This window comes from Girardinichthys multiradiatus, chromosome 6, assembly GCF_021462225.1.
Source record: "Girardinichthys multiradiatus isolate DD_20200921_A chromosome 6, DD_fGirMul_XY1, whole genome shotgun sequence".
NCBI classification, from domain to species: domain Eukaryota; kingdom Metazoa; phylum Chordata; class Actinopteri; order Cyprinodontiformes; family Goodeidae; genus Girardinichthys; species Girardinichthys multiradiatus.
This window is the reverse complement of record NC_061799.1, coordinates 23,241,878-23,269,031: the sequence shown is the minus strand read 5'-3', so window position 1 is coordinate 23,269,031 and position 27,154 is coordinate 23,241,878. Positions and strand designations below refer to the sequence as shown.

The 27,154-nt window shown below is 41.2% G+C and overlaps 1 protein-coding gene across 1 annotated transcript in view; it reads left to right on the top strand.

The window, feature by feature from the left end:
- The window catches only part of tnr (tenascin R (restrictin, janusin)), a 285,913-nt gene that overhangs the window by 345 nt on the left and 258,414 nt on the right, over positions 1–27,154 (top strand). The gene's annotated exons all lie outside the window — the stretch shown is intronic.

The following is a 27,154-nucleotide window of genomic DNA, read 5'->3' as shown; positions in this document are numbered from 1 at the left end:
TGCATGTTTGCTGATCTCGGATCCTCACTGGTGCACAGTTTTGTACATTTATCAGCCTTTTGAAGTTGCTGCATCATCTCAGTTTTAATTTGTGCCAGATTTACAGTCATCGTCTAGGGCAGGTGATGATCTAGGGACGCTCGGCATCAATCAAGCCGTTATCTGGCTAAGCAGAGGAAATTACAACAATAGTTGCCTAACGACCCTCTATTGTTGGGCTGTTGAGAGCATATTTTGTTTGCCCGTGTGGTTCAAGTGTGCTGTCAGAAACCCAGGGAAATGTGTCTAAATAGTAGCACCCCTTGAACGATTTAATAAGGGAAAAAATGGATTGGTTGAATTTGAATTTGAAAAAATGAATTTGTTGAAAGCCACTGGTTTAATAGGCGGCTTTCCCTGTAAGTTTAAATATTTCTGGCATTATTTTTGATATTATGGATATGTATTGTACTAGTTTGAAATGACGTTAGTGGCATGACACTAGCAATATATATAAATTCACAAAAAAACCCAAAAACAAACAGCCATGTTATATATATATATATATATATATATATATATATATATATATATATTATACAGATGGCTCTACATTCTGGGTTGAGTTGACTTGTTTTGTGTAAAAGAAACTGTTGAGCTCGAATATTTCTTTACCTTCGCAGATTTGGATTTGCATTATTTTCATCCACCCAGGAGGTTTTCTTCTTATCGGAAGAGACACACAAGGTGTCAGGTTTACAAATAAATAATATATCTATTTTTTTAAACATTTTGTGAGAAAATGGCATATTGAAAATGATTTATGCCCTTCTGATTGATTGCAAAAAACTTTATCATAATTATAGCAGTTAAACGCTTCTCATAATTGGTGACCAGCTTTTTGAATGTTTCCACTGGAAGGATGTATCTTTGGGGATGAGCTCCAAGTCTTTGAGGTTGGATGGACTCTTTGTCATCACCTTAACCTTTTGCCCTCTCCATATAGTCACTAGGACTCCAAAATGCTAATATTACTTCCAATCAGAGGAAACGTTTTGGTAAAATTAAAAGATGAGTTTTAACTTAAATCTATAATGAGTTTGAATATTTTTGGTCTTTACTGAAGTTTCCGTCTGATCCCAGTTGCCTCCATTTTAAACATAACATATGAATTATCTTTTTCCAAGCAGGGATGATGTTATTTGTTAAATTTCTCTTGTGCTGTACTTTTTTGATGCTGATAATAAAGCTTGCAGACGATTGGAGAAAGTCATTTCAGCTCAGATAATTAAGCGGGTTTCAACTAAACTCACTTGATGGCATTTAGAAACTTGGTGTGTATGTACATACATTGAATTGGGGTTGGGAATACTGTGCCCTGTTGGATATAACCCATCATCCATCTGTATGTGTCTCCATTCTTCTTTCAGTCTCTGTTCCTCTGCCTTTGTAAAACCCCCCTTCCCGCAACCCATGTTTGCTGTGAAGGTTATTGCTATATATCGAGCTGGTTTAATTTGTCAAAGTCCGACAGACATATTGTCCATGGTCAGAACAGGAGAACAGGTTGGGGATCCAATTCAGTTAGGTAATAAATAGCACAATATTGAAAGCAGAAGTGATGCATTCAGCACTGGACCTGTCTGGAGGAAGACAGACTGAGAGGAAAAAAGGCAGATGTGGTGAAAAATAGGAACACAAGCAGAGAGAAAACCATAATTTCATGTAGAGGCAGAGACTGATCAGTTGATTTCTGATGCTTTTTTTCAGGGTGGTATGATGCTTATGAATGGGAAGGCTTGAGGTTTTCATTTCTCACACAAAGCTTGGTTTTTCCTCTCTCCCATGTGAGACCAGTGCCATTAAACTGAAACACAAAATGTGAGAGATCATTCACTCTTTTTTCCACTCTTTCTCATTGTGATTGCACTGGACTGTTTCTCTGTATTTTCTTCACCTCACTGCCTCTTTCCCTGTTCAAATCTTTCCACTGATTTTTATTATCACACATATCTTTGTTCAATGTGCTTCTAAAGTCTTTCCCTTACTAAAGAAAGAATAGGAGGTCAAAGAAAAAGTTTATTTTAAAGTCTAAATATCTCCCTGGTGCATTTTACCATTTTACCTTCTGTAAAGTTTTTGAAATTAAGTTTCATGTCTGGATATCAAATGTTTCTTTTTTAATTCTATGTTTAACTTATGAAAACACGTTATTTTGACAGCCTACAGAGTAGAACAAATGGAAATCTATACAAATATTTGCTGAAGTCTTACCCTCATTCTGGTTTGCGTTTGTTCAGAGTCAGCTTAGATAAGAGGCTGTGCTTCAGTCTTTGAATTGCAAATGGTTTTAGTAAATTATTGCAGGAGCAGGTGGTATTAGTAAAACATTTCTCACACTCCCTACTTGTCAGGACTATCTCAGCCGTTCTCTCTCCTCTCTGTTCCCAACTCCCATTTATTTCGGTGCCAATGGGCAGCCGAACAAGATTGCAATTGTCTGTGTTGTAATTAATAATTTACATAATGCTTTATTTTGATGGGAATTCTATTTTCTCCTCGCGCCGGTGTTAATTGTGTTAGCTAAGCTATACGGTCATTACTTATTGTTAGGAAGACAGTTAAACGTGCACATATCCAGCTGTAATTATCGACGGCGGCATCCATCAGATAATGTGCAGATTTAAACACATGGGTGGAGAGAAAACAGACATAGAAATCTTTAACTATTGGTTCCTCTTTGCGGCTTAAACACTAATATCTGGCACACAAGTGTACTTATTTACCAATTAGATTACTGCTGCTGTACTACAACAGCAATCAACATAAAACAATGATTATGATTAAGTATAGAATTTAAATTAGGGAGATCTTTTTTTGTTGGTTCATATTTCTAAAAATCATGTCTGTAGCCTGTTTCACCATTATTGTCAGCCTGTGTGCTGAATCCTGAACAGGCTGGTTTGATTTATGTTTTCAAGGTGAGGGAGCAAGACACGGGCATTTGTCTGAACAAATGTGAACTTTGCCTCTCTGTCGTTTTCCTTCCATCTTTTTGTTTACTTGCTCTGTGCTGCTTATCTTCTTTCCTTCACTTACAATTCACTCCATTAGATGTCACACGTGGAATAATCCAGCTCATGCAACATATGGGCGTGCAAGATATGGATGTCAAGTAAATTTTCATGCAAGATTATTTGTGTTCATCACCATATTATTGCAGTATATTGGGAAATAATTTAATCAGCTTTGCCTTAAATTTAATTAGGTTAACTGTTGGATTCTTCTACTGGCTGGTTTATGTAAGAAAGATGTCCTCAAATCTCATTTGAAAACTGGTTCAAATTAAGAAGGAAGAATGACCAGATCAATTTGTATGACTCAAAACTTGCTCTGTAAAACTTATAATGAACGGTTTATAGTAAACATGTAAATTCAAGTAAAGGAAAAAACAGTCTGTTAAAGGGAAAAAATATATTTAAAAAAAAAGCACCAATAACCTGAATGGATAAGAAGTGCACACCCTTAAACAACTACTTTGGTAAGTCACCTTTTAGTTCAGTTTAAGCAATCATTCTTCTTTGGCAGGAGTCTAACAGCATCCCACACCATGACTTGGCAAGGTGTGTATTTGCCCAATACCCCTTTTTATTTCATTTTTTTCCAAGTCTGTGAGGAAATCTCTTGTCCCCTCTTCAGGTCATTGCACGGATTTTCTTATGGATTATGTTCTATAATTTGACTTCATCATCCTAAATGTTTTATTTTTCTCTGGCTAAGCCATTTTTTTCTGATGTAGACTCACTGGTATGCCTAAAAATAAAATCCCTCCCTGTCTCCAACCTTCTTGATGGGTGTTGAATGTTTTTTGTTATTTCGAGCGGTTTATAATGTCAGCCATCTTAACAAAACACTTTATTCCAAATGAGGAAAAGTTAACCCAGATCATGATCCTGCTACCACCACATTTCTCTCTATATATGGTATTCTTTTGGTAATGTACAATGCTGTTTCTGTGCCAAACATACACTTGGAATTGAGGTTCAAAAGTTCCAGTCTGACCATAACTGTAACGATGATGCAACTCAACCAGAACCCAAAACGCAGCCAGACAAGAGAATGGTTAACCAAAAGTTTTAATATAAAAAAAAATAATAATAATTGGGTAGAAGAGGTTCCACTGAAGCGGTCAGACAGGAAGGACAGGAATGGAGGTTTATCAGGGAATAGAAATCCAGCCGGGGAGGAAGGGGAAGTGGACAACAGGAGGTCTTGGGGGTTCCAGGAACAAACAGGAGACAGAGAATATTTCCACCAACCAGATGCAGAAGCGGGAGACAATCCAAGGTAAAGCACTGGAGGGTTTCAGGCAGGGATAGTCCAGTAATCCAGAGACAGAGTCAGAGACAGGCAGGTTTCAGCAACGTGAGGTCAGGACTTTTCCGAACAGCAGAAGGACAAGGCAGAAATCTGTGGTCAAAAAACAGGCAGGATCAGATAACCAGAAAAAACTCTTGAAACATGAATCAAGGCTTGAAAGCTGTGACAGAGGCAACAGACGATCTCGCACTGAGCTGGTGACGAGCAGCTGATTAAATAGGAGCAGCCCAGTGCAGGTGAAGGCAATGAGTAATCAGCACAGTCAAGGTGAGCTGAAGGGCTGGAATCATGACATCACCCCCTCTGGGCTGGTCCGGATGTTGGCGATGAAAATCGCGCATAAGGCCCTTATCCAGGATCAGGCGAGAAGGTATCCAAGACCTCTCCTCAGGACCATAGCCCTTCCAGTCCACCAGGTATTGGATGCCACGGCCCCAACGTCGGGAACGTAGCAAGCGTTTTACAGTGAAGACAGGGGCTCCATCTATGAGTCGGGGGGGTGGAGGGGGTCTGGAAGGAGGGCAAAACCTGGATGACCTTACAGGTTTGACCTTGGAGACATGGAAAGTGGGGTGCACACGTAATGAAGAAGGTAGGCTGAGACGCACAGCTAGTGGGTTAATGACCTTGGCAATAGGAAAAGGACCCACAAAACGGGGTGCCAACTTGCGATTCTCTACCTTGATGGGTAAATCCTTAGTGGATAACCAGACCTTCTGACCCACCAGGTATCTTGGAGCTTGGGATCTGTGACGGTTGGCATTACGGGCCTAGACAGCTGAGGTCTTGCAGAGAGATGCTCTGGCCTTTCTCCAGACTCTGAGACAACGACGTGCTGTTAAATGGGCAGCAGGAACCTGGATAACCTCTTCCTGAACAGAGAGAATAGGCGGTTGATAGCCATAAACAACATGAAATGGTGACAGACCTGTGGCACTTGATGGTAATCCATTGATGGCGTACTCCACCCATGGTAAATTCTGTGACCAGCGACTGGGAGCATCCATGCATAGGATGTGTAATTTGGTCTCAACTTCCTGATTCATCCTTTCTGTCTGGCCGTCCGTCTGAGGATGGAAACCTGAAGAAAGGCTGACGTCAATGCCAAGATGGGTGCAAAACTCACCCCAGAAACGGGAAATGAACTGAGGTCCTCTATCTGAAACAATGTTACGGGGAATGCCATGAAGTCTAAACACCTCTCGGGTTATTACATCAGCGAGTACAGGAGCTGAGGGTAACTTGCGGAGAGGAATGAGGTGGGTCATCTTGGAAAATCTGTCAACCACAGTGAGGAGTACAGTGTTACCATGAGAAGGAGGTAGGCCGGTGACAAAATCCATAGAGATGTGGGACCATGGTCGGTGTGGAATAGGAAGAGGCCTTAGTAGACCGGCTGGAGGGCGTCTTGAGGGCTTAACTCTGGAGCAGGTGGTACATGCTGACACAAACTCTCACGTGTCCTTTCTGAGTGTGGGCCACCAGAAACCTGACTGGACCACTGCCAGGGTCCTAGTAATACCTGGGTGACAGAAACGTTTAGAGCCATGACAGAACTGAAGGACTTTAGACACCATTTCCTCAGGAACATACAGAAGTCCCTTAGGACACTGAACAGGAGGTGGTTCTCTCTGATGACTCCTCTTGAGCAGGCTTTTGATACTGGTAAGAGCTAGCCTGGTCTTGTGGGAAAGGATGTAGTCGTGATCAGCAGAATCAGAAGGACAGACAGAAAACTGATGAAGTCTAGAAAGTGCATCAGGCTTGATGTTCTTGCTGCCAGGTCTATAGGCTAGGGTGAAGTTAAATCTACTAAAAAATAGTGACCATCTAGCCTGGCGTGGGTTAAGTCTCTTGGCAGATTTGAGATATTCCAGGTTCTTATGGTCTGTCCACACAGTAAAAGGATGTGTGGATCCCTCAAGCCAGTGCCTCCATTCCTCTAATGCTAGTTTGATAGCCAATAGTTCTCTGTTCCCAACATCATAGTTTCTCTCGGAGGTCGAAAGCCGGCGAGAAAAAAAAGCACAAGGATGTAACCTAGCATCGTCTGAAAACCTTTGCGACAGGACAGCGCCAACCCCAGTCTCCAAGGCATCAACCTCCACAACAAAAGGGTTCGATGAATCTGGAAAACGCAGAATAGGAGCAGAAGTAAAGAGACGTTTTAGTTTGTCAAAGGCCTGTTTGGCTTCTGAGGACCATTTGAACTGAGTCTTTATAGAAGTGAGTTGATAAAGAGGGGTGGCCACAGAACTATAACCCTTGATAAAACGGCGGTAAAAATTGGCAAACCCAAGAAAACGTTGAAGTTCCTTCAAACTGGATGGGTCAGGCCACTCCAGGACAGCAGCCACCTTTGAGGGGTCCATGTGAATTCTGCCAGGAGCTATGACAAAGCCCAGAAAGGATACAGATGATTGATGGAATGAACATTTCTCGGCCTTAACAAATAGTTTATTTTGGAGAAGCCTGAGAAGAACCTCACGAACATGTTTGATATGGGTAGAAAGGTCCTTTGAAAAAATTAAGATGTCATCAAGGTATACAAAAACAAATCTGTTTAGCATGTCCCTTAAAACATCATTAATTAATGCCTGGAAGACGGCTGGGGCATTGGTGAGCCCGAAAGGCATGACCAAGTATTCATAATGACCTGAAGGGGTTTTAAAAGCTGTCTTCCATTCGTCTCCTTCTCTTATGCGGACCAGATGGTAGGCATTACGCAGATCCAGTTTGGTGAAGACAGTACTACCTTGAAGGAGCTCAAAAGCAGAAGTCATGAGAGGTAGAGGGTATCTGTTCTTAACTGTAATTTCGTTTAGACCTCGATAATCGATGCATGGTCTAAGTGAACCATCCTTCTTGCCAACAAAGAAGAATCCTGCACCTGCAGGAGAAGAAGACTTTCTGATAAGTCCTGCCTTGAGGGCGTCAGAAATGTATTCCTCCATTGCCTCTCTCTCAAGACCTGTAATGGAATAGATTCTGCCTCGAGGAGGGGTAGTACCAGGGAGAAGGTCAATGGCACAGTCGTACTCTCTATGGGGTGGTAGAGAAGTGGCCTTAGATTTGTTAAATACCTCACACAAATCATGATAAATCTTAGGGACCTTAGACAAGTCTGGATAAACAAGGTTGATCTCACGGGGAGATGTCATGATAGGGGCTTCCCTCAAACAATTAGTAGAGCATGATGGCCCCCAAGACTGAACCTCACCAGTGAGCCAGTTGATGACTGGACTGTGTTCGATGAGCCAGGGGCGTCCCAGAATCACAGGAATCTCTGGAGACCTGGTTAGCAGAAACATGATCCTGTCGTGGTGGTTTCCTGAAATGAGTACAGAAACAGGCTTAGTGCAGCGAGTTACTTGATCAATGAGATGCCCATCAATAGCAAAAATCTCACGTGGTCTCTCTAGAAGTTCCAACTCCAGTGCAAGCTTATGAGCTAGGCTGACATCAATAAAGTTAGCATTAGCCCCAGAGTCAATGAAAACAGGTACCTCCTTATTTTCAGGAGAGTCGGGAAATCTGATGGTGCACCGATTATGGGGAGGGTTCTGAGACCTGAGGATAGGGCTCAGCAAAGACCTCCCGAACTTTACTGAGCCTGCCCTTTTAACGGACAGTCAAAGGCCCGATGATTCCTCTCTCCACAATAAAAACATAGTTGATTCCTGAATCTCCTATCCCTCTTTTCAGTGGAGAGTCTGGTCCTGCCCAGTTGCATGGGCTCCTCAGTGTTAACAGGAGGAGGAGTGAAGACTTGGGGCATAGTGCTTGAACTGACCTGGACGGTTGAGACTCGTCTTTGATAGTTAGATGATGACCTCTCCCTCTTACGTTCACGAAAGCGTTGGTCAATCCGTGTGGCCAGCCTTTCTAAGGCCTCGAGGGTCTTGGGAGGGTCACGAGTAGCAATTTCATCCTTGATATCATCTGACAGACCCTGGTAAAAAACGTCAAACAGGGCTTCATTATTCCAAAAACAACTAGACTTCAAGGCATGGAAATTGATAATGTAGTCAGTAACAGGTCGAGAGCACTGTCTGAGAGAGAACAGTCTCCTGGCAGCCTCTCTCTCAGGTCGAATAGGATCAAAAACCCTCTTCATCTCTATAAATGAGTCACAGCAGTCAGCATCATTCTCCCACTCAGAAGTTCCCCAAAGCTTAGCTTTACCAGACAGTAGAGAGATTGTATAGGCCACCTTGGCCCGTTCCGAAGGAAAGGCAGTGGGCTGGAGTTCAAATAGCAGGGAACACTGGGTCAAAAAAGGTCTGCATTGTTCAGGATCCCCATTAAAACGCTCAGGGGGGGGAAGCTTAGGCTCGTTGCTTGCGTTAGCCGTCGGAGTAACAGTAGAGGGGAGTGGTTGAGCAACTGAGGAACTAGCTTGGACCTGGGTGATTTTAAGAGCAGAAAGTCCCCGTAAAAGCTCCTGGACATTTCTTTCTAGGCCAGTAATAGCCCCCTCTACTTTAGAACACCAATCGGGATTCGGCTGTGGGTTCATACTGGCGAGATTGTACTGTAACGATGATGCAACTCAACCAGAACCCAAAACGCAGCCAGACAAGAGAATGGTTAACCAAAAGTTTTAATATAAAAAAATAAAATAATAATTGGGTAGAAGAGGTTCCACTGAAGGGGTCAGACAGGAAGGACAGGAATGGAGGTTTATCAGGGAATAGAAATCCAGCCGGGGAGGAAGGGGAAGTGGACAACAGGAGGTCTTGGGGGTTCCAGGAACAAACAGGAGACAGAGAATATTTCCACCAACCAGATGCAGAAGCGGGAGACAATCCAAGGTAAAGCACTGGAGGGTTTCAGGCAGGGATAGTCCAGTAATCCAGAGACAGAGTCAGAGACAGGCAGGTTTCAGCAACGTGAGGTCAGGACTTTTCCGAACAGCAGAAGGACAAGGCAGAAATCTGTGGTCAAAAAACAGGCAGGATCAGATAACCAGAAAAAACTCTCTTGAAACATGAATCAAGGCTTGAAAGCTGTGACAGAGGCAACAGACGATCTCGCACTGAGCTGGTGACGAGCAGCTGATTAAATAGGAGCAGCCCAGTGCAGGTGAAGGCAATGAGTAATCAGCACAGTCAAGGTGAGCTGAAGGGCTGGAATCATGACAATAACTTTCAACAAGGTTTGTCTGAGATTTTAGCGAGGCCTTTGGAAGAAAAAAGGCTTCTGTTTCCATTTAGTACATTTTAGAGAAACTGACAGTTTTTGTTATTCCACTATTGCGCTAAGTATTTACACATTCCTGATTTCGGTCTTCTCTGTGCCATGGTCCTTTCATGAATCTTCTTGTACCATTCTCCTGACTGATACCGTTGTACAGTGAGATGCTTTTAAAATATTTCAACCTTTTTGACAAAAATGGCCTAAGCTTAAGGATGCAAATGAACAAAACCCAAAAGACCAGCTGAATTTAATTTCAGGCAAGTCATATTTTCTGTTATTGATGGTAGGTGTGAACTCAAGAAAACTGAACGTTGAAACTGAATCAAAAGTTGCTTCAAAGTATAAGTTTACCGGAGGGCATGCAAATGCATCCAGGTTTTGCACCATTGTACATTTACTCTCTAACATATATATATTTTTTTTCAAGCCTGCAGGGTATATGTCAAATTTAAGGTAAAAGTAAATATCTTTATCATAGTCCCAGTTTGTTTTATGTGGCATTTTAACAACAGTGTGTTCGCTTTTCAGATCCACTGTGTGCGTTCTTGACAAAACAAGTTTTTGCATCCTGTGGTGTCATGGTTTGTTTTGTGCACTGTAACAGTTGTTGCTATCTCAAATCCATAAAAATGGCTCGCTCGTCATCTTCCACTTTATCTGGGATTTTCTGTTATCTGCTGTGTTTAGTGACACCCTTTGTAGGCAACTGAATAAAAACAAAATCTGCTTAGTTCTAACTTAAGTAACTGAATCAACCAAATCAGCTTAGTTTTTAATGATTCTGGTGAGTCCGCTAGTGTTTCATGCTAGCACGCTATTTTGACTTATGTAGTAGCATTCAAAGGATATTTGTCAGTAGAGACCTCAGAATCATGATTCCTGAAACAGTTCGAGGTTTCAAATGTTTAACCCAGATGATTCAGGAACCAAGCAGCTCTGGCCTTTACACCATCAGTCTCATTCACCCAGTCAGACTCACAAATGCAAACACACTCATACACCGATGTAGATCAGTAAGCTACTTAGAGTTAAGGGACCGGCTGAAAGGGAATATCGGCAAGTATTAAAGAAAGATAAAAGTGAAGTCACAACGGGATCATTGCCAGAAAACTACTCTTCTAAACACAGCCAACCCCCAAACTACATGTTTCCTGAAAACATATATTGTTTTATCTTGTGAGCTGGATGTATCGCTACATCCTTATTTGTACTACAAAACAGATATACCTTTTGCCTCACCATAGGGGATTCTGAAAAGATGTCTCCTAACTTTGACAGACAGGAAAAAAAAATATGTGCATCTTATTTGCTTTGTCAGAAACTGAAGAAGGCTCAGGTGTAGGCTTCCACAATCTCCTGGATCAAAGACTACCTAACAAACAGACCACAGTTTCTGAGACTGAAGGGTTGTGTGTCTAACCAGGTAGTCAGCAGCACAGGAGCACCACAGGGGACTGTACTCTCCCCATTCCTTTTTACTCTGTACACCTCAGACTTCCAGTACAAGACAGACTCGTGTCATCTGCAGAAATACTCAGATGATTCTGCAGTTGTGGGGTGGATCAGAGATGGGCAAGAAGCTGAGTACAGGGAGCTGGTGGACCGCTTTGTGGCATGGTGTGGAAACAATAATCTCATGTTGAATTTAAATACAACAAACGAGATGATTGTAGATTTTAAGAGAAACAGGACTAGGTCAAACACTATTTCCATCAAGGGAGAAGAAGTGTAGGGGGTGTAGGAGTAAATACCTTGGTGTTCACCTGGACAACAGACTAGAGTGGAGATGCAACTGTAAAGCTGTCTACAAGAAGGGACAGACCAGACTGTAATTCTTGAGGAAGCTTAGGACCTTCGGTGTTTGCAGCAAGATGCTGCTTATCTTCCATAAATCTGTTGTGGAGAGTGTGATCTCTTCTGAAATCATGTGTTGGGGTAGCAGCATCAGAGCCAGGGACTTAAAAAAGGTCAACAAGCTAATAAAGAAGGCTAGCTCTATTCTGAGGCCTCCCCTGGAACCTCTGGAGATCATTGTGCAAAGAAGGATTCTTCATAAAATGAGAAACATTATGGAGAACCCTGAGCATCCTCTTCCTGGGATTTTGTACAACAACAGTGTCTTCAGCCAGAAGCTTCTTCAGATCTGCTTTGAGACAGACTGCTACAGGCGATCCTTCCTTTCCACAGCCATCAGCATCTACAGCGGCTCTTTGAAGAAACCTGTATATTGCCTACAACATTTAATTTCCCTTTGGGATTAATAAACTATTTTTGAATGGAATTTGAGCCTAGCTGTCTATATTTTTGCCAAAACTGTCAATTTACACAGCTTTATTTTAGCCAATTTATCAAAGATCATCGTTTTTCATCATGACAGATAATTTACTGTAATACCTTTAGTACAGCACTTTCATTTCTTAACATAACTTAATGATAGTTGCACAACTTTATATGTTAAAGCCTTTCTGATTTGAGATTTAATTTTACATTGTGTATTTAGTATTATGACTACACTGCCCAGGACAGTGAGCACCAATAATGTTGACATTATCAACATGCTAAAATACAAAGGAAGGCAATTCTGAAGGGTGTTGTCAAAATGTGTTTTTTCTGTCTTTCTCAAAACATTTACTAACGTTTCTCTGTGTTAAACCGTTTCACCAACAGCTGAAGTTAAATTAAAATAAAACAAAAACATGGTAAAATGGTACTGTTATATTTGTATTGTACGATCAACAGATAATATATTTTTTAAAACTACTGCAACATTACAGTCTTTAGATGCATATTGACATACAGTCATATTTAATGACTGTATGTCATTTATTTCAGTAATTCAGTTCACTAAGTGAAATGATATACAGTACAGACCAAAGGTTTGGACACACCTTCTCATTCAAAGAGTTTTCTTTATTTTCATGACTATGAATATTGTAGTTTTCACACTGAAAGCATCAAAACTATGAATTAACACGTGGAATTATATACTGAACAAAAAAGTGTGAAACAACTGAAAATATGTCTTATATTCTAGGTTCTTCAAAGTAGCCACCTTTTGCGCTTTGATTACTGCTCCGCACACTCTTGGCATTCTGTTGATGAACTTCAAGAGGTAGTCACCTGAAATGGTTTTCCAACAGCCTTGAAGGAGTTCCCAGAGATGCTTAGCACTTGTTGGCCCTTTTGCCTTCACTCTGCGGTCCAGCTCACCCCAAACCATCTCGATTGGATTTAGGTCCGGTGACTGTGGAGGCCAGGTCATCTGGCGCAGCACCCCATCACTCTCCTTCTTGGTCAAATAGCCCTTACACAACCTGGAGGTGTGTTTAGGGTCATTGTCCTGTTGAAAAATAAATGATGGTCCAACTAAACACAAACCGGATGAAATAGCATCCACGAGGAAGGCGTCCAGGAGGCATCCGGTATAGATGCCCGAGCCCCTCCCGGATGGCCGAGCTCCTCACCTATCTCTAAGGGAGTGCCCGGCCACCCTACGGAGGAAGCTCATTTCAGCCGCTTGTATCCAGGATCTTGTTCTTTCGGTCATGACCCAAAGTTCATGGCCATAGGTGAGGGTAGGAATGTAGACCGACCGGTAAATTGAGAGCTTTGCTTTTCGGCTCAGCTCTCTCTTCACCACAATGGACTGGCACAGTGCCCCCATTACTGCGGCAGCCGCACCGATCCGTCTGTCGATCTCCCGCTCCATTTTTCCCCCACTCATGAACAAGACCCCTAGATACTTAAACTGCTCCACTTGAGGCAGGAACACCCCTCCAACCTGAAAAGGACAGGCTACCCTTTTCCGGTTGAGTATCATGGCCTTGGACTTGGAGGAGCTGATCTTCATCCCAGCCGCTTCACACTCGGCTGCAAACCGCCACAGTGCATGCTGTAGGTCTTGGCTAGAGGGGGCCAGCAGGACCACGTCATCTGCAAAAAGAAGAGACGAAATCCACTGGTCCCCCCAAACCAGACCCCCTCCGGCCCTTGGCTGCATCTAGAAATCCTGTCCATAAAAGTTATGAACAGGACCGGTGACAAAGGGCAGCCCTGCCGGAGTCCAACATGCACTGGGAACAGGTCCGACTTAGTGCCGGCAATGCGGACCAAACTCCTGCTCCGCTCGTACAGGGACTGGATGGCCCCTAATAAAGGGCCCCCGATTCCAATACTCCTGGACCTGGAGAAGGCATCACAAGGGACACAGTCGAATGCCTTCTCCAGGTCCACAAAACACATGTGAACCGGTTGGGCAAACTCCCATGAACCCTCGAGCACCCTGTAGAGGGTATAGAGCTGGTCAAGTGTTCCACGGCCGGGACGAAAACCACACTGCTCCTCCTGAAGCCGAGGTTCGACTATCGGCCGGACTCTCCTCTCCAATACCCTGGCGTAGGCCTTACCAGGGAGGCTGAGGAGTGTGATCCCCCTGTAGTTGGAACACACCCTCCGGTTCCTTCTTATGAAGGGGGACCACCACCCCAGTCTACCAGTCCAGAGGCACTGTCCCCGACCGCCACGCAATGTTGAAGAGGCGTGTCAACCATGATAGCCCAACAACATCCAGAGACTTGAGGTACTCAGAGCGGATCTCATCCACCCCCGAAGCCTTGTCACCGCGGAGCTTTTTAACCACCTCGGTGACTTCAGCCTTGGTGAAAGAGTCCAACCCCGAGTCCCCAGCCTCTGTTTCCACTACGGAATGCGTGATGGCAGGATTGAGGAGATCCTCGAAGTACTCCTTCCACCGCCCGATAATGTCCTCAGTCGAGGTCAGCAGCCTCCCACCCCCACTATAAACAGTGTTGGCGAAGCACTGCTTCCCCCTCCTGAGGCGCTGGACGGTTTGCCCGAATCGCTTCGAGGCCAACCGGTAGTCCTTCTCCATGGCCTCACCAAACTCCTTCCAGGCCCGAGTTTCTGCCTCTGCCACAACCCGGGCTGCAGCACGCTTGGCCTCACGGTACCCGTCAGCCGCCTCAGGAGTGCCACAAGCCAACCACAGCCGATAGGACTCCTTCTTCAGCTTGACAGCATCCCTTACTGCCAGTGTCCACCACCGGGTTCTGGGATTGCCGCAGCAACAGGCACCGCAGACCTTACGGCCGCAGCTACGGGCAGCAGCATCGACAATAAATGCGGAGAACATGGGCCACTCGGACTCTATGTCTCCAACATCCCTCGGAACCTGGTCAAAGCTCTCCCGGAGGTGGGAGTTGAATACATCCCTGGCTGAGGGCTCCGCCAGGTGTTCCCAGCAGACCCTCACTATGCGCTTGGGCCTGCCAAGTCTGTCCGCCTTTGCTTCCTCCAGCGGATCCAACTCACCACCAGGTAGTGATCAGTGGACAGCTCAGCCCCTCTCTTCACCCGAGTGTCGGAGCGGCCGAAGGTCTGATGATATGACAACAAAGTCGATCATCGACCTCCTGCCTAGGGTGTCCTGGTGCCTATTTCTAGTCAATATCTCTCGACCTCCCGCACAAGCTCAGGCTCCTTCCCCCCCAGTGAGGTGACATTCCACGTCACTAGAGCCAGCCTAAGCATCCGGGGATCGGGCCGCTGAGGTCTCCACCTTCGTCCGCCACCTTCGTCCACCACCCAATTCTCTTTGCACCGGCACACCTGTGAAGTGAAAACCATTTCAGGTGACTACCTCTTGAAGCTTATCAACAGAATGTCAAGAGTGTGCGGAGCAGTAATCAAAGCAAAAGGTGGCTACTTTGAAGAACCTAGAATATAAGACATATTTTCAGTTGTTTCACACTTTTTTGTTCAGTATATAACTCCACGTGTTAATACATAGTTTTGATGCTTTCAGTGTGAAGCTACAATATTCATATTCATGAAAATAAAGACAAGTCTTTGAACGAGAAGGTGTGTCCAAACGTTTGGTCTGTACTGTATAAATTATTTACACACAGACTCAGGTTTTCATGCCTTTATTTCTGGTAATTATGATGATTTTCTGCTTACAGCAGGCAACATTTAGGATTTTAATATTACATCAGACAATAAAAAACATTTTAATACAGAGATGTGGTCATAATGAAAAGTATGTCTAATACCTGTCAGTCATTTTCTACTGCTTATTCCATAGAGGGTTGCGGGGAAGCCGGTGCCCATCTCTAGCAGCCTATGGGTGAGAGGTGGGGCACACCCTGGACAGGTCGCCAGTCCATCACAGGGCAACACACAAAAAACCATGCACACACTCATTCATACACCTAAGGGCAATTTAGAGAGACCAATCAACCTAACAGGCATGTCTTTGGACTGTGGGAGGAAGCCGGAGTACACGGTGAGAACCCACACATGCACGGGGAGAACATGCAAACTCCATGCAGAAAGACCCCCAGACAGGAATTGAACCCAGGACCTTCTTGCTGCAATGCAACAGTGCTACCAACTGCACCACCGTGCAGCCCTGTCTAATACCTGCTTAAAGGTTATTATTTTCAAAAGGTACTTTTAATCTGAATAGATAGCATCACTGGGAGCCTTCACCTTCCTCCAGGGCAACAGCACCAAACATACAACCAAAGGTACAATGCAATGGTTTAAATCAAACCATGTGCCAGAATGATCCAATCAAGGTCCAGACCTAAATACAATTGAAAACCTGTGGTAAAGCTAGAAAACTGTTGTTCATAGGTACTCTCTGTCCAATGTGACTGTGAAATACTTCACGTTTCTAGTTATGTAGGGCTAGTACAACACTCAAGGAGGGATGAATAGAAATATACCACAGTTTTCAGAGTTTTGATTTTTTAAAAATGTTCAAAACCATGTATCATTTTCCTTCCAATTCACTATTATGTGCTAATTTGTATTACTCCATCATATAAATTCACCAACTGGTTGTAAATAATGTAACAAAATGTAAAAAGTGTTACGAATAAGTTTGCCTGACACTCCAAATTGATATTTTGATGTTAGGTCTGCTTATGTTAAAGTGATCATCTGATGATGGTTCTTAAATAAGTTTCTCATTTCATAGTGGAAATTTGTAATTTCAAATTGAGAATGGGAGGCATCAGTGTAAAAAGAGAAATTGAGAATCAGCCCAAAGCTCTTTATTTTACCCATGTTACCTAATAAAAAATGCCTAATATATCTAGATATAGAGTTTATTCATGGATACCACACACACCATAACTCAGAAAACCTTTGCAGATAATTTTGTTCACTGCGAATTCAAATTGACAGGATTTGGTATTGGAAACCATTGACATAAATGAAGGTCCTGATCCTAAAAATCATGCTCGTAGTGTGTTCTAATTAATGACTAATTTAGATTGCTCAAATAAATCCTTGAGACAATAAAACATTCAGCTTCACATCTCTCTTCCTGTGTTAATCGTTCAGCCACACAGCACTTTACAGGGGTCCAATTCACCAGCAGGAGACGGGATGATTGTACAAATTATGTTCATCTTATCAAGACACTCATCTGACTGTGCTGCTTTAGAAAGAGGCCAGTGTGTGCAGGCGTTTCTTCAAATTTGGAAAAAAAACAGACAAAAGTGTTAATAGAACAGCAACTTTGCAGGATTCGCTGAGAATGGGATGTCTGATTGACTGGTGTGTTGTAAATTTCCCATATGCAGCTGGTGAATGGTGTAGAGTGACAGTGCTGTGTGGGTAAAACAAGAATCAATATGAGGATGTCCAAGACAGTAGCTCCCTGCTATATGCAGGAACATCAGTAAAAGACGTTTATATTTTCAAAATGTTGATGCCATCTGCTTTGACCACTCTATCGACTGAGCTGTCGGAAGTGTATTAAAATAATTGCAGTCCTAGCACAGTGGATTTATAGAGGTGGGACATGAAGCGAGTATTGGGTTTTTCAGGCCTTGTGGTAGTTTTTGTTTTACAGTGTGTTAAACAGTAAGCGAAGATAGCAAAAATGGAAAAGCTGATAGGATCATAAAACGCGGGGAGAACTGTGAACTGCCCACTTGAAATAATGTGGGCAAGATGGAGAGCTTTACAGTTGAGTGGAGTGGAGATCTTTCTTCTGTTCTTTCCATCCTGTACCTGAAAGGCGAATTTCTCACATGGGACAACACAGTGGAACTGATAAGCCTCTGATTTATATTACACAGTGCCTTAGAGACGTGTTCACCTTGATCTTTACTTTCAATCTGTTAAATAGACATATAAATTTCTTCCTTTGCCAGAGTGCTTCAAACAGAATTGAGAGAGTTCAGAGTTCAGACGAGTCTACATGTGAAGTGTTGTGCTTGGCTTGTGGTGTTGTAATCTGAAGTTCTTTCTCCAGTTAGAATTTGCCAGATTTTTTTTTCTCTACAAATGCCATCCTTATAAATCCTGTTGGGATATACTAGTAAGGTTTTATTTTCATTCCTGCATCTTCCTATCCTCTGTAGCATTTAGAGTAACTGGGGGAGGCCCTGTTAATGATCCTCATTAGCTAAACTGCTTGAATCTATACTGGAATTCTTCCACTTCAGCAGCTACTTAGCGTTTGGTGATATTTTATCTCCCTTGTCCACCTTTCTCACTTTCTCATTTGCCTGTCACTTTCCTTCCTCACATCCCCCTCCTGCCATAAGTTTTTTGTCTGTTCCCGTTCTCCTCCTGTCTCATTTTCAGTCCCAGAAATAATCCTTAAAGGTCTTCCGTCTCTTTCAGCCTTTTCTGCGAACGATATTTACCGCTCCGTGCTGTCGTCAAGTGGCGGTGTTTGTGCATAGACTTTGTGTCAGTGACAGTGCATGTGTCTTGTGATATCTATAAGCACATTGCTGCACGGATATCCTTAGGGAGAGGGGAGTGTTTCAGATGACCTCTGTGCTGCTTCCCTTTAGTCCCATACTGTGAAATAAAAAGCCTCAAGTTCCGGCAAGAGCCCCCTCCAGGCAGCCTGTGAAGGATGTTCAGATATACAAACACAATGACTCGAGAGACACCTTTGGCTGAAGGGTAAAACAGCTATGGCTTGCCCATGTTACAGCTGTGCTGCTGAAGCACAGAAGCAAAAGCAGACTTTTGATATTGTGGCTTGATACAGTTAAAACTGTACTGTATATACACTTTAAAGAAGACTTTTTTTTCCTCACTGTCTGACATAAAAGCAAAAGGCATATGTGTGTTAGATCAGTTAGGATTACTTAAGTTATTATATTTGCTCAATGCCAGAAAAATTATAGAAAATGTTTTAAAAAGTTTTAGTAATTTTCAAAGAGCAAGCATTTCACAATAGTTTGCTGGACTTTGTCCCACTCCTGAGATCACTGGTGTAGTGAGACCACTTTGTTTGGACACAACTTTTCAGCTCTGTACACAAATTTTCTATGTGGCTTTTTGATGGTTACGTCAAAACATTGACTTTATCGTCTTTGAGCCATTTTTAAAAACATTGGTTGTATGCTTTGGGTAACTGTCAATTTGGTAGGGCCAATTTTGCTCAAGCTTTAAGCTACAGGCTGATGTCAGTATTTTCGGTATTTTAAGATACCATTTATTTTGTGAAGTGCTTCGGTGGCTCTTGGAGCAAAACATTCCCACAACATAATTGTGCCACCTCTGTTCTTCACAGTTAGGTTGGTGTTCTGAGGCTGGGAAGCTCTGCTTTTTTATACAAATGTAACAATGATAATTATGGCCAAAGACTTCAGTTTTAGTTTAGTCTGACCACAGAACATGTCTATAAAATTGAAGCTCTTGGTCCCTGAGGGCATTTGCCTACTGTAATCTGGCTGTTTATTGTGCTTGTGGTGCAATGGCTTCCTCTGTGCTTCTCTAACAGGCTTCAGTCAGCATATTCACAAGGTCTTATTCTTTTGTTCTGAGGTTGATTTACACATTTTTACATGAAAATGCTCTGGGACAGAGTCTGTCTCTCCTAAACTGAAAAATGACTGGACTTTCTCTTTTTTTAAAACTTCCACATACTGAATGTGGCACCTTCAGGCATTTGGAAATTCCACAATTATCTTCCTGGTATTTTAACTGATTTATTTTCATTTTCACTGGATGTCACAAAAGGAACTAGTGCCTTTGGGATGCTTGCTTAAGTACACCAGCAGGCGTGGCCCCAATTAACTGAATATGTTGTCAATTAATACATCATAAACTTAAAAAGCAAAAAAAAAAAAAATCATTATCTTACTAAAAAGAGTAAAAGCATAGTAAAAATATTTCTCAAGCTCATTATTATGGCATTTGGTAAAAAACATCATTTTGGTTATACTAACTGATCTCATACAGGTGTTTATGTGAGTACAATCCAGACTAGAAGAATGAATCATCATTAAAACATATTTAAATGGCTTCCCCTTTGGGGGACCATTTCACAGAAGGGAAATAGTCCCCCAAAATCTGGCCTGAATACATTAATTATTCCTCAATACAGGTTCATTGTGTTCTGTGAATGATTTGAATTTGCATTTAAAGAGATTTTTCCAATTGCATAATCTTCTTGTACAAAAGAAAATACAGTTTAAAACATAACGTTTTGCAGAATATATTACCTCAACTATATCTGAATACTGTAGCTAGAAAGGGATTTGGACACAGGGATAAAAGGCCACAATCAGTTCAAATACTTGTTGTATGGACTACAAACAGATTTTACCCTAAAATATTCGATACTTGCAATGTTTTCACCGAGAAGGTGTACATGACATGTCTCCTCTCCGCCCCTAATTACCATGTCAAACTGGCAGCCTGAAAACAAAACTGTCAAGTCGGAATAAAAATATCTTCCTCAAGTTATCGTGGCAGAAAACCTGGCTGCTTTTATTCTCAGAGAGAGAGGAAGACACAAAGTCTGGCTGGAGTGAGTAAAAGATGTCTTTTTGATGTTTAAGTACATCATCCAGTGTGTCAGTGTGGCACGAGAAGAGAAGAGACGAGAAGAAAAGAGAAGAGGAGAGAAGAAAAGAAAAGAAAAGAAAAGAAAAGAGAAGAGAAGAGACGAGAAGAAAAGAGAAGAAAAGAAAAGAAAAGAGAAGAGAAGAGAAGAGAAGAGAAGAGAAGAGACGAGAAGAAAAGAAAAGAGAAGAAAAGAGAAGAGGAGAGAAGAAAAGAAAAGAAAAGAAAAGAAAAGAAAAGAAAAGAGAAGAGAAGAGAAGAGAAGAGAAGAGAAGAGAAGAGCATGCACAGTGTGGATTCGCAGCCAAAGATGTTTTTGAAATCTTTTGAGGAAAGTCCAAACTTGGTCTAGAAGTCCAAATTTTGTTCAAAGTCTGTTCAAGCAAACTACACATCACCCAGATGTTTCTGTATTTTACATACAGGGCTGTCAGAGAAAATAATTTTTTCACTTGAGATCCAACTAAAATGACCAGTTCACATATTCCACCAACTGATGATTTTCTGTTGTCAAGTTCTCCTTCAAAACATTGGCATCTCCTATTGACTAATGGCAAAATAAAAAATAGTAATGGCTATTCATGGGCTGGTTACCAGTATTAAGAGATACCAAGGTTTTTAAAAGCTAAGGTTTCAAAACCTCTAGATTTTTCCATGATACTCACTGGTGCTAGAGTGTTCTTCAGCTGATGAAGTAACACATCCCTGCCCCTTTCCCAACTGTTGCTGCACACTGCCAGTCAGCTGTGTGAACTAAGGCTTCTAATCCCACTATTTCAAGAAAAACAAATTTGGCTGATTGGAAGTATTTCCATTCTTCAAAAACACAGGCAATCATGGTTTGAACCTTAAAGGAGCACTCACTCTTATCAAGGCATCACTGTTTTAAAAGTGTACCTGGCAAGCCATGCACGGCATGTCTGTTAATCTACTGACTGCAGGCTCTACCCAAACCAATAATTAACCAGCTGTTATCTTCCTGTTTCACACAGTTTATGTCTGCACTTATGTTCTCAGGAACGACATCCAGGGACAGAAATGACACTGCAGACCTTGTTGGTGTTGGGGGGGTCAAGTTTGGAAGTTTCAGCTGGTTGTGCACTTCTGTGTTTTAATAGCTTTCTGCGTCTGTGGCATGTGCCATTCACTAAATGGAAGGCCAGCATGGTAAAGTTTAAAAGCTCATTTGATTTCATGGAAATTATTCAGGGGTAATTTAAACAACCTGTGTGATAAACAAATAATTATAAACATTTTGCTCTGTCTTTCGCAGAGATCCATCTGATCTTTGCAAGTTATGCATTGATTAATTAATACCATGCATCAAATATATTGGCCCAGTAATATTATCAAAACTTCATTGTTTGAAGGCTCAAATGTGACTTTTCATAATCCCAATCCTTTATACATGTAGTGCTCATTAAATTGTGAATCCAAAAATAAGTATGAGACTTTGGATTCCCAGTGTTACTCTATAGAGCAGACTGGCAAAATTTTGTGCTGTTAGCACTTGAATACTACTTATAAATTTAGAGGTTTTTTTTGTCCTTTTTTGGTCAGGTTTTATAAATCAAAATAACGATACAGAAATTTGATAGATACCAATATTTTATGTGTAGGAATTATTATGTTGTACATTTTAAGCCTTGGTATGAACATATGTTGTGTTTTTCTTTAAAATACTGTAAATGGCCACTACAATACCTTGTAACTTAATAATAAAACCATTTTGAAGTTTTTTTATTTTATTTATTTATTTCAACATTTTCTTTTTTTTTTTACATAAAATTACTTGTTTAAAGAAACATGTTTGCCCCTCACCATTTTACTGACTGTCAGACCTCATTACATTGCATGAGGGAATAAAACCCTAAACACCTATTTGTCTCTTTGAATTCAGTATCCATCTGTCTGGCATTTAGCAGAATGGTGTCATTAACGTAATATTGTCCATAGCTCATACAAATAGCTATTCTCATTCTTATTGCTCCCTAAGCCATTATAACTGCTTCAGTTATTTCATTTGCATAGTTTCAGAGAATATGTTTTCTAAAAGATTGGATTTTCCACTTAATATGCAGAACAGAGTAGTTATAGGTTGATATGCACATGGTATAACTTATAACTATCTAAACAGAATATTACTTGTGGTATAGGAGGCACCATTCATTATTTTTGTAATAAAATTATGTAAACATACTGCGAGAACTTCTTATCCTTTCTAAAACACAGCTACTTTATTTCCCGGTGTTTTGCTCCCTTCTGTGATCATTTGGTTGAAGGTCTTCTTAATCCTAAAATCAAAAATATTCTAAAAAAATCATAAGGCAAGCATTTTTAAAAAGAAGTCATGTTTTTTTTCTGGTTCTTAAACCAGAGATGCGTAGATGCGTTTAAACCACAACTTGTACGTTTTCTTTTGGATGTGAAAGAAGCTAACTTTAAATTTACAAACACAAAGTGACACAAAGTTCTTCCAGTAATGTAATAAAAACATAATTTGAAGCAAATAAAATAAATGTATTGGTTCTTAGATTGCATAGCAGTAAGGTTATATAAATTGTAAAGGAGTGAATGGAGCTTAGACCTTAGAAGCATGGTACCATACTACACAGTAATCTATTTCTTATATTAACAACTTTACTAGTACACAATGTATACCAGTATGCTAGGTCTTGTAATGAACTAATTTTAGGTGAACAATTCTGACAGTATGCATTCATATTTACTTCTAACTAGGTCAAAGGGATTCTGTACTTTTGTGAGCTATTTATTACAGAAACAATTCATGTGAGCAGTGGTTCTCTAAAACCTGTACATGAATACCTTAGAACAGAGCTTCAACAAAGCAGAGGCAATTTTTGGCTACTTCTACACCTTTGTAGCAATTAAATTGTTGTACCTTTAATTACTGTGGTGGTATTCAGCCACTAAGTGCTTGAAACCAGATGACTTCCTGACAGCTACAGGGTCACAAGCCAGTATGTACTGCTGTGCTGCTGATTAAATTCACCCAATAATTAAGCCGACATCATTGATTCCCTGCGGAGAAATGGAGAAACGGAGAGAGCATATGTGTGAGAGAGAACCTCTCTCTGTGTCCCTGTGCTTCCTGTAGCCCCTGTAGCGTTGGGCCTGTCAGATATGCGTAATTTGGGAAATGAGCAGAAGTCGATTCCACTTAGACAGTGGTGGTTGGACACATCGATGTTCCACGCGTTGTTGACTCCCATCATTTTCCTCTTCTCTGACTTCCTCTGTGTAATCAACACAGCAATCGAAATGCATCAAAAACTGTGTCCCAGATTATGACCATTTGAGTTTAACATGGTGTGCAAGAGTTTGACAGTGAACTTTTAAACAGTAGGTAGACCTGTGTTTGTGTGAGTTTCTGAACATCTTAAAAAAGTATTTATGTATAAGTAGCAGTTTATCTAACCATCTTTGTTGATGTACATGCTAATAAGAGTAAGGTTTAGTTAATAAATCTACAGCTAAATAAGGTGCCTTTCTGTCTCTGCCAGTGTTGTTCTTCTGCACATTTCTGACAGGCATTGTGCACACCATTCATTACTGGCACCAACATCAGTGTCACAAAAACTGCAAGCTATTTTCACTTACTAAAGCTATCACAGCCATGCAGCTGGGGATACCAGTGTTTGCAAAAGCGGGTTTCCTGTAAAGACTAACAAAACAAATATGTGTTGCAGATAACCCTTGCCATGAGAAGCTAAAAAGAAACATAGACAATTTGTGCATTCGGGCCCAAATTTAGGAAAAATGCTGTTGATTTTCTTTGTTGTTGTTGGTGCCTGGCAGTTGCAGCACTTGTAAGAAGATAAACTTTTTCCATCAGTTAAAATAAAGGTAACTGTAATTCTGATTAACTCTGATTAAAAATGTAACTAAACATACAGTTAGGCCCAAACATATCTAACACCATGACAAATTTAGAGTTAAAAGGTGACCAACATGTTTCAACTAACTGGAAGTAATATTAATATTTGGGTGTGGTCCAGGCAGATTAGATTATCTGTGGACTGAGTAAAAAAAAAAAGAATGGGCCAAGAGGCCTTCCAACCTTAAAGACCTGAAACTGACATAAATGGTCAAAATACCACTGAAGAAATGTAAAAAAGCTTGTAAACAATTATTAAAATTGTTTTATTGCTGTAATACCAATAAAGGCTTTTCAACTAATTACTGAGAAATATTTTCCATGGCTTTTTTTGATAAAATAAAATAACAAAAAAACAACAAAAAAAAAACTGATAATTTTTTAAGTATTATCGTTTCTTTTGTGAGATGCCTGTGTATTTGCTTATGAGAAACAAACTTTTGGTTGAATGAAAATAATTATAAATTCCCTTTTTTGTCTTTCACAAGCAAAGCAAAGGTTTCACAAATTACAAATAGCCCAACAGTTCAGGAACAACGTTTGTGAATACAATTGCAAGAAATATAGTGATTTCATCATCCACAGTCCATAATATCATCAACACATTCAGAGAATCTGGAGAAATCTCTGCACATAAGTCAAGTCAAGTTTATTTATATAGCGCTTTTCAGCAACAAGGCAACCAAAGTGCTGTACATGAGGAAAAACATTACAATGATACAGACACAAAAAAACAGATCAAATGACACTAATAATCCTTGGGAGTAATAATAATTAATAATCCTTCCGGGTTTACTGGTAGAAATTGGTTCCAAGCCACTCTTAATAATAAAGCATCGTATGCTAAAATAAGATAATATTGATAGTCTCATCATTCCACTGAATTCTAACTAGGGAAGCTGAGTCACTGGCACAAAACAGCTTTAATCCACATTTTCAGGTGCTAATAATATATTGCTTTTACTGGTACTGAAGTTGAACTAAGTAATAACAGTCCATTGTAGTCTAACTAAGAAAGCTGGGTCATTGGTGTAAGAGCAGCTATATTCCAAATTTGCTATTACTAATAATGTTTGGTTTTCGCTGGTAATCCTTCTGATAAAACAAAAAATCTATGAAAAAGTTATGAAATCACGCAATTAGGTGCAGGGCGAAGCAACACACAAGAAGAAAAGATTTTGCAAGAGTGCGGTGGAATCCTGGGGGTGCGAATATATAACTGTGAGTGTGTGTGCAAGAATTAGACTGTCAACACAGAAAGACCGCCATTGTCCTTGAGGAGAGAGATGGAAGTTTTCTCAATCGGCTGCAAAGTCTTATCTGGGTCACAGCTTTTCGGGGGTGCTGGGAAAGAGCGCCATGTTTACATAACATCCGGAGATATTTTGTCAATAGCCACTTAGCAGAGGTTGCCAAGGCCACGTTAGGGCACCAGATTTAGAAAAAGAATAAGTGTTCAGGTTCAAGCAGTTGTGTGGATTTCCAACCACTTTAAGAGTTTTTACTGTTATATCTCAATTGCGAATCCAAATATCCAAATTTCTGGGACTTTCCTGCAGTTCTGGAGCGAACAACCTTCTCCATGATTAAATCCTTTCACTTCTGAGTCCAAAAGCTGCTTCCAGGCTAGGATTCTGTTCAAGAACCGTATCCAGCTTGCAGCTTAGCTCTCTTAACAATTCAGTCTGAGCATTGATCGCCCTGCAGATTCCATCCAGCATCGCAGGCAGCTTTGGGATGCTTTGAACAGCTGCCCACGTTTTGCTACTCACTCGATAAGTCAGGTAACCACTGGCTCCAAAAAGCAGAAATCCTGTTATCAAAAATCCAAATATATAAACGTCTTCTGGGTCCTCAACCAACATTGTAGTCAAGCACACAATCTTCCACTGTTGCCAGGTATCCATTGAGTATCCAGAGAAGAATGTACTGGCTGGGCGAGAGGGTTTTCCTTTACCCTGTCTTCTCATGGAAACAATTTGATCAGTTGCGTTGAGAGACCTGCTGACCAAATCCATAATTTGCAAGTTTGGAAGATATGTAAAGTGAGGCTCTGAGAAAAACAAAGACAAAATCAGATGCAGGCAGGGGGGGGGGGGGGGGTTGAGACGCGTGCGTCCTCCACCGATAGCAGAGCAAGAAAAAAGATAAGATAAAAACATAAGCGACAAGGCTGAAAACAAACATTAAATACCCGTGAACTTCAATCCCTCAGGAAGCACTGCATTTAAAACCCACATCATTCTGTAGCGGATATCATCACGTGGGCTCAGAAACGCTTCAGAAAATCATTGTCAGTTAACACAGTTTGCCATTATCTACAAGTGCAAGTTAAAACTCTACCATGCCAAACAACCGCCATATTTCAACAGCACTCTAAAGAGCCAACAACGTCTTTGGGCCGGAGCTCAACTAAGATGGACTGATGCAAAGTGGAAATGTATGCTGTGGTCGGTTGAGTTCACATTTCAAATTGTTTATAGAAATCATGGACGTTGTGTGTGGAAAAGGACTATCCAAATTCTCATCAGCGCAAAGTTCAAAAGCCCGCATCTGTGATGGTATGGGGGTGGGTTAGTGCCCATGGCATGGGTAACTTCCACATCTGTGAAGGCATCATTAATGCTGAAAGGCACATTAAAGTATTGGAGCAACATATGTTGCTATCCAAGCAACAACTATTTAAGGGACGTCCCTGCTTATGAAAAATATTTTTTGTCATAATAGACCTATAATGAAATGTCTTGTCGAGACACTCGGCTCAGAATGCACATAGATAAAAGAAACACACAAAAATGATAAGGCATGTCAGAAAGAGAATTAGAGCACTTATAGCAGCAATTTCAGCAA